Here is a 7401-nt window from a genome sequence, read left to right on the forward strand (position 1 = left end):
AGAGAGAGAGAGAGAGAGAGAGAGAGAGAAATGAGGAAGGCTGGGGCGAGCCTATTTATAAGGAAAGATGCGAACAAATGGGCGCGAGAATCAAGGGAGAACCGAATAATGGTTATCCAGCTATATAGGCGCCTCGATTCTCGGGAAACATTAAAGATAGAAGATCCGTTGGAAGATGACATCATGAAATTTTTTTGTGTTTTCAAGAGATGACGTCACGGCGGGTTATAAGGAAATTTTAGTAAAGATAAGAAGATGGATTTTTTGCTAAGTATGGAAGATTGACAAAGAACAAAGTTCAAAGTCAACCTGGGGCCTAATGTTAGGGATATTACTATCAGTTGAGACCCGCCCAGGAGGGGCCGGGTCAACCTCAATGGCGGGTTACGCAAGAAGCCCAGTAAACATTCAAGATTGTAGTGTATTAAATCTTATAGAAGGCCCAAAGGCCTGAAGGCAGTTTAAGGCCTGATATTATGAACCACCATATGTAAAGAAAGACTTGTAAGGAAAGGCATGTAAAGGAAGTCACCGAGCCGAACACGACTATGAGTCAGCCTGGATTCTGTAGGCCACCAGGCGTCAACCCATGTATATAAGGGGACGACCCAGTGGCGGCTGAGGGCAAGAAACAACCAATTGATAACCAAGCCGGTGAGTTGAGCCTCTTGGAGATCGAAACCCTAGCAATACCAAACCCAACTAGACGTAGGCTTTTACCTTCATCGTAAGGGGCCGAACTAGTATAAAAACTATCTCGTGTCCTTTGTCCCGATTAACCCCTTTAAGCTTCCTAGTGCGATGGCCCTACGACTAAGTCCTTGCTCTAGGACATCTGCCATGACAATTCCACGACACATCTGCATGAATGTGGCTCCAGCGTTCTTCAAACCGAATGGCATAGTGACATAACAGAAGCACCCAAATGGGGTGATGAAAGTTGTTTTTATCTCATCGGGTCTGTACAGACGGATCTGATGATACCCGAAATAGGCGTCCAAAAAGGACAAACGCTCACACCCCGCAGTCGAGTCGACTATTTAGTCGATGCCGAGGAGAGGAAGGTGGTCCTTCGGGCAGGCCCGATTGTTATGCTTGAAGTCAATGCACATGCAAAGTGAGTTGTCCTTCTTAGGAACCGTGACAACATTAGCTAACCACTCGGAGTGGTAAATCTCTCGAATAAACTCAGCTGCCAGGAGTCGAGCCACTTCTTCACCGATTGCTTTTCTCTTCTGTACGGCGAACCGTCGGAGATGTTCTTTGACCGGTTTACTTTTGGGTTGACTCGCAAACGATGCTCAGCCAGTCCCCTGGGAACACCTGGCATGTCAGAGGGTTTCCATGCAAAGATGTCCCAGTTCTCACGGAGGAACTCGGTGAGCGCTTCTTCCTATTTGGAATCGAGTGTTGTGGAAATGTGAGTCGGAGCAGCATTGGGATCAGTCGGGTGAATATGAATCGGTTTCGTTTCGCCGGACGACTGAAATGTTGAATCCGTAGCAGGCTTCTTAGCTCGCAGCAAATCACTCAGATCTGCATTTTTTTTGATACTCCTGCAATTCCACTACTGCCATCTGTACATCGGCGATCTTTGAGCCCTTCTGGAAGCACTCTTCTGCCTTCTTTCGATTGCCAGCGATAGTGATCACCCCTTTAGGACCAGGCATCTTCAATTTGAGGTACACGTAATATGGCCAAGCCATAAATCGTGCATAAGCTGGCCTGCCCAGAATAGCGTGATAAGCACTCTGGAAATCCACAACTTCAAATGTTAACTTTTCTTTGTGGTAATTATTGGAATCACCAAAAACTACATCAAGCGCGATCTGACTGAGTGACGCAGCCTTCTTGTCGGGAATAACTCCATGGAAACTCATATTGCTTTCACTGAGTCTGGACATCGGAATGCCCATTCCTTTCAACGTCTCTGCATACAATATATTCAGACCACTACCACCATCCAACAGAACTTTAGTCAATCGAATGCCCTCGACTACTGGGTCGACCACCAATGCTTTCCTCCCAAGGGTGGCTATGTGCGCTAGGTGATCAGACTTGTCGAATGTAATGGCAGTCTGAGACCACTTCAAATAACTGGGTGTCACCGGGCCGACCATGTTCACTTCTCTGTTGATGACTTTCAGTCGACTCTTGCTCTCAACATCAGCAAAAATCATCAGAGTGGAATTTACGTGGGGGTAACCATCATCGTCCTCCTCCTCATCCTCAACTTTGTCTGCTTCTCCTTTTCCTTGGGCTGTTTCTCTCAGAATTGCTGGATTAGGAGTCGACACTGTTGAGTGGTATGCTTTGGGTAAATGAAATTACCCCCTTCATCTTTCTTGGTGTGAATGTGGCATGGTAAATCCAGCACATCATTTCCATCTTGATCTTTTACTTTCTTGGGGTTCCACGGTCCTTTGGGTTTCCCCTTGAACTTCCCTTGAGTCACGGCTAAGGCTTCACCAGGAGTGGCTGGCTCGGCTTTGCGCTTCTGCTTCCGACTGGAGTTTCCTCCTCCGGTTTCCTGGGCGACTGTTTTGTGCTTGCCACTCCTGATCCACTCCTGATCCGGTCCTCCGGTTTCCTGAACTTACTGACTCCAGTCGCCAACCTGAAGTTGGGGGGAATCACTGCAGCCCTGATGGCTCTGCTGAAGTACTCTGGACCTGAGACATGCACTCTGTTGCTGGTTGGTAGATCTCTATCATGACCTTCTCGGTGAGCTCTGTTTCTGTTGACCAAGCCCTGAACGAGAATAGATCTTGCATCAAAGCCTGGCTCCCTGGGGTCGACTGGAATCCTTCGCCCGACACTATGAGGGCGCCTGTCATCATGTCGCCGAGGCACGTATGATCCACTCCTTGGGGGAGGCGTGGGCACTCGATGACGATCATCGTGATCAAGTCGGTGATCATACTGCTCACGGTTCCTGTACTGATCTCGTCGGTCTCCACGTCCCTCATGCCTCGGGGGCGATCTTGGGCTGTGAGCCGACTGGACTATGTCTGCAACCACGGATCTGCTGTGAATCCTATTCCGCGACTGAGATACTACTGTGTTCTACTCACCCACGGCTCAGAGCAAGGCCCGGATCTGCACCAAACCCCGACTAGCTTCTGACTGGGAAGGTTGAATTGACTCCGCTATTCAGGCCGCAGCTGCGAGATTCTGGATTGGAGTTCGGTATACCTGAGTCGGAGGTGGAAAAAGTTGACGTCGACTGGATTCGGGAGCACGCTGCCGAGCACACTCGTCGAGTGTGTGCTGGAGGTTCTCCAGTCGAGTGCGCTCAGCCAAGTTGGCCAGGCGCGCCTCCTCCAAGTCCTGGGCCTCTGGGGTTTCTCCAACGATAGGAGTGTGAAGTACATCCATGTTCCGGCGGTGAAGTTCTTCCCTCCGCTGCGAAGAGAGGGGTTCGGGGTGGTACTCTTCGTGAACACGCAACAGATCGCCGCCCCCATCGCCTCCGTCTTCATTGGTGAAGCCAGGAGGACTACATGGTCCATTGACCATCAAAACTTCCGCCGCAGGGTCGCTGCTGTCGCACTCGGACACAGCAGAGCCAGTCAACAGATCGAACAGGCCATAGAGAGTTTTGTCGGGCTTGATTGCCGCAACTTGGGGGGTGGCCGACTGGCGAGCCACCGCATGCTTCACCCATCGCTGAAGCCTCGATCGACCGGAACGTTTGTTCCAGCGGGCTGCAGGGAGGGGGGAAGCTACAGGAGCCGATCGATATTGGGTTGACGGCTGCCGTAGGAGGACGTCGCGGACGCACGCGCGAAAGTGCGTTGCCCCGCGGACGGGGAGTGTGTCGACGTTAAGTGGAGCCTCCTGAAGCCAAGCGGAGTCGTCGGCAACAAACACGAGCGCGCCGAGACGGATCTCACGGCCCTCAGCCAAACCTCCGCCTGAAACCATGATGAAGGGGATCGGAAAATTTGCAACTTCTCAAACAAGTCGCTAAGACACCAGCCCCATGGTGGGCGCCAACTGTCGTGGTTCTAAGTCTGACAGTAGAATGGGGGGTTGGAATGTAGAGGCAAGATCCTAGCTATGGAGGAGTTGTACACGCGAGTTTTACGAGTTCAGGCCCTTCTCGGAGGAAGTAACAGCCCTACGTCTCGGAGCCCGGAGGCAGTCGACTGGATTATATGCGTGCGTGTTACAGGGGGTGCGAACCCTTGTTCCAAAGGAGGGGGTGGCTTATATAGAGTGTGCCAGGACCCCTCCCGCCCTCAGTTATAAAGGGTTTAAGGTACATAAAGATGAAGATGTTACTGATAACGCCTGTAATAAAGGTACATAATGACCATTAAGGCTATGACTTAATTCCCGACCGTTGCAGAGTGGAGTGGCTCTAGATCTTTTGGTAGTCGAGTGATTGTCCATACGGTCGAGTGTCTTCAAGACTGTCGAGTGGAACATAGCTTCATGCTCGAGTGGATGATGATTTTTCTTCGACTGCTTCTAGTTCTTTTAGAGATGTCCTTGGGGAGGGTATCTTGAACAGATCCATGACCCTACCCTAGGTACATGGCTTCATCAGCTAGTACTAGCTAGCTACCATCTCTTTAATTCTAGTTTCAATACCATTATCATGATTGATTAATTATTATCTAATTGAATTCTATTATCGTAAAGGCCCTGAAGCAGGCGTCGGGGACTAATTTATGTGCATACTACGTTTGCGAGAACATTCGCATGATGATGTCTGAAGGGAGCAGAAATGATAGAGAGCAATGGGTACGTTTGCCAGAACACTATTCACAATTTTTACATCATTATCTAATATATATATATATACACAACTAATACATGCATATATTGATTTGCTTCTTTAAAGATGAAGGAGATGCGGGACAAGCTCCTACTGGAGGATCGCGTACGAGCAATTCAAGAGGAAATAGCGGGATTTTTGCTCGACCAGGTCATAGATCACAAAGGAGAATACTATTGCAAACTTTAATGCCCCCATGTAATGATCTGCAAATTGTAGGAGAAATTTTATATACCAAATTGTATATATATACATGTGTATGTGAATGGTCCTGCGAGAAATTCGATGATATATATATATATATATATATATATATATATATATATATATATATATATATATATGTAGGTATATGTATATAACGTGTACAATATTTAGTAGCGTAAAATATGTTTGAAATGAAAAAGAATTAAATGGAAAACACAAAACTAAAAGGAAAAATAATCATAAACCCCTAAACCCCTAAACCTTTTAGTCCCAGTTGGTGTAACCAACTGGGACTAAAGGCCCCAACCTCCCGGCGCGGGCTCGTGCCACATGGTGGTTGCAGAACCGACACTAAAGGCCCTTATGAACCGGGACAATAGCCCGATTCTGCACTAGTGGTTGGCTCCAACAATTCTCATTGGTCTCAAACCAATGAAATGTGTGAAGATGATCGTGTTGAGTGGGAGGTGGACGAGGATGGTGAGGGTATCATTGATGCACCAAAAGGAAGAGCGAGCAACTACATGGACGAAGACATCTTGCCATGCAATACATGGTTACATGTGTCTATGGATGCCAATGTTGGAGGGGACCACAGTAGAGATGCATATTGGGACCGGATGAAGGAGCACTTTGATTTACACAACAAGAGTGGAATTGACCGCACGGGTAGATCTATTCGCTCCCGGTGGTCGACAATCAACAAAGATTATCAAAGGTGGGCGGCGGCACTTAAGGCGGTTAACACAATAAACTCAAGTGGCATTAATGATAGAGATAGGGTAAGTGTCATTTCTTTATGTTCCTTCCATGTTCATCCTTCTTTTTTGGTGTTTCAAGTGCTAACTTGTTCTTTTGTTTGTCGGTCACTATTGCAGAAAACTTATTTCAAGGAGAAGAGAAGAAGACCAAGAAAGGGAAGGTCAAGAAAGGGAGACCATTTCTGTTGGCCCATTGCTACAATGTGTGGAAGGATGAAGAGAAATGGAAGCCCCACGATGACCAAGAGGAGAGCAAGAAAAGCAAGGCAACTATTGATTTGGATGATGAGGAGGAGGAGGCATCAAGTGATGGCGGCAAGAGAATCCCTACACCAAACTCGGAGGAGATGATGATTTAAACAATGTTATAGAAGCTATTGTGAAGGCACGAAAGGAAACAAACGAGGTGAGGATGATGACAAGGAGCCAAGATGTGGCGGCCGTGGAGAGGAGGGTGGCTGCCGAGGAGAGGAAGGTGGCATTGGAGGAGAAGAAATTGGCCATGGAGGAGCGATCTAGAGTATTGAAATGGGTGAAGGACTTGTTCTTCATGGACACATCTAAACTCGATGATAGGCAAAAGGAGTACATCATTCTTTCCCCTCAAGAAGTCTTGGTCCAAAAAGAGACACGGCCATGGGAGGCATGAGAGCTACCAATGGGAGGCATGGGTGGCATGGGTGGCTTCGGAGCTACCATGGGAGGCACGGGAGCACCTACAGGAGGCATGGGTGGCTTTGGAGCTACCATGGGTGGCTGGGAGGCATGGGTGGCTTCGGAGCTACCATGGGAGGCATGAGTTTTGGGTCTCTCCTGAGAGGTATGGGAGCACCTCCGGGTGACATGGGTGGACGCATGTCTTCCGGTGTGCCTCACATACCTTCGCATTATCCCATTGGAGATCTTACGAACACCATCCGAGCTCCCGATGACGATGCGGCGCTTGAAAATGAAGAGGAGGAGGAAGAAGAGGACGATGATGAGTTGTGTGGCATGATTGTTGATGCGCCATTTGTTTGTGCAAACTTTTATTTGTCATGAACTTGGTTGGGTGATTTTGAACTATGTTGTGCAAGTGAACTATGATATGTCTTTGTTTTGCACATTCGTTTAATGTTTGAAACATCATCATATTGTCAAATGGACATGTGAAAATCATATTTGCAAGCGCTGGCTGCTTGCGCGCTCTGTAAATTAGCGCGCCTTCTGGAGCTGCTCGCGCGTGCCATATTTTACTGCGACTGCTAGAGCTAGTGCCCTCCTTCACGCAAAAAACGATATTTCAACGTTGTAAAAAAAATTGTGCGTCGTGCAGTAGCGCACCTGTTAGAGATGCTCTTAGAACCGTGTTTTTACGACACCTATGTGATGCCCTATTCTGCAAGAACTTGGTGTTGTGGTCGCCCCTCTGGCCGCTGCATCACTTCTTCCCTGTCGAAGAGCTCATGCAGGACTTTTTCAAGCCACACCGAACCGAAATCAGTACGTATGTGCCTAGTTCTGCATGTGCTTGGACACATCTTTTAACAGTGCCCACACGAGCCCACTTTTCCCTATGTCGTGCTTGCATGTCCAATGCATGATGTAGCAGCGGGATCCTATACAGCACGTAGGTCGCCCGCTAGCAACATAGCACGCAACCCCCCC

The sequence above is a fragment of the Triticum dicoccoides genome, chromosome 7A (assembly GCF_002162155.2).
Source record: "Triticum dicoccoides isolate Atlit2015 ecotype Zavitan chromosome 7A, WEW_v2.0, whole genome shotgun sequence".
NCBI classification, from domain to species: domain Eukaryota; kingdom Viridiplantae; phylum Streptophyta; class Magnoliopsida; order Poales; family Poaceae; genus Triticum; species Triticum dicoccoides.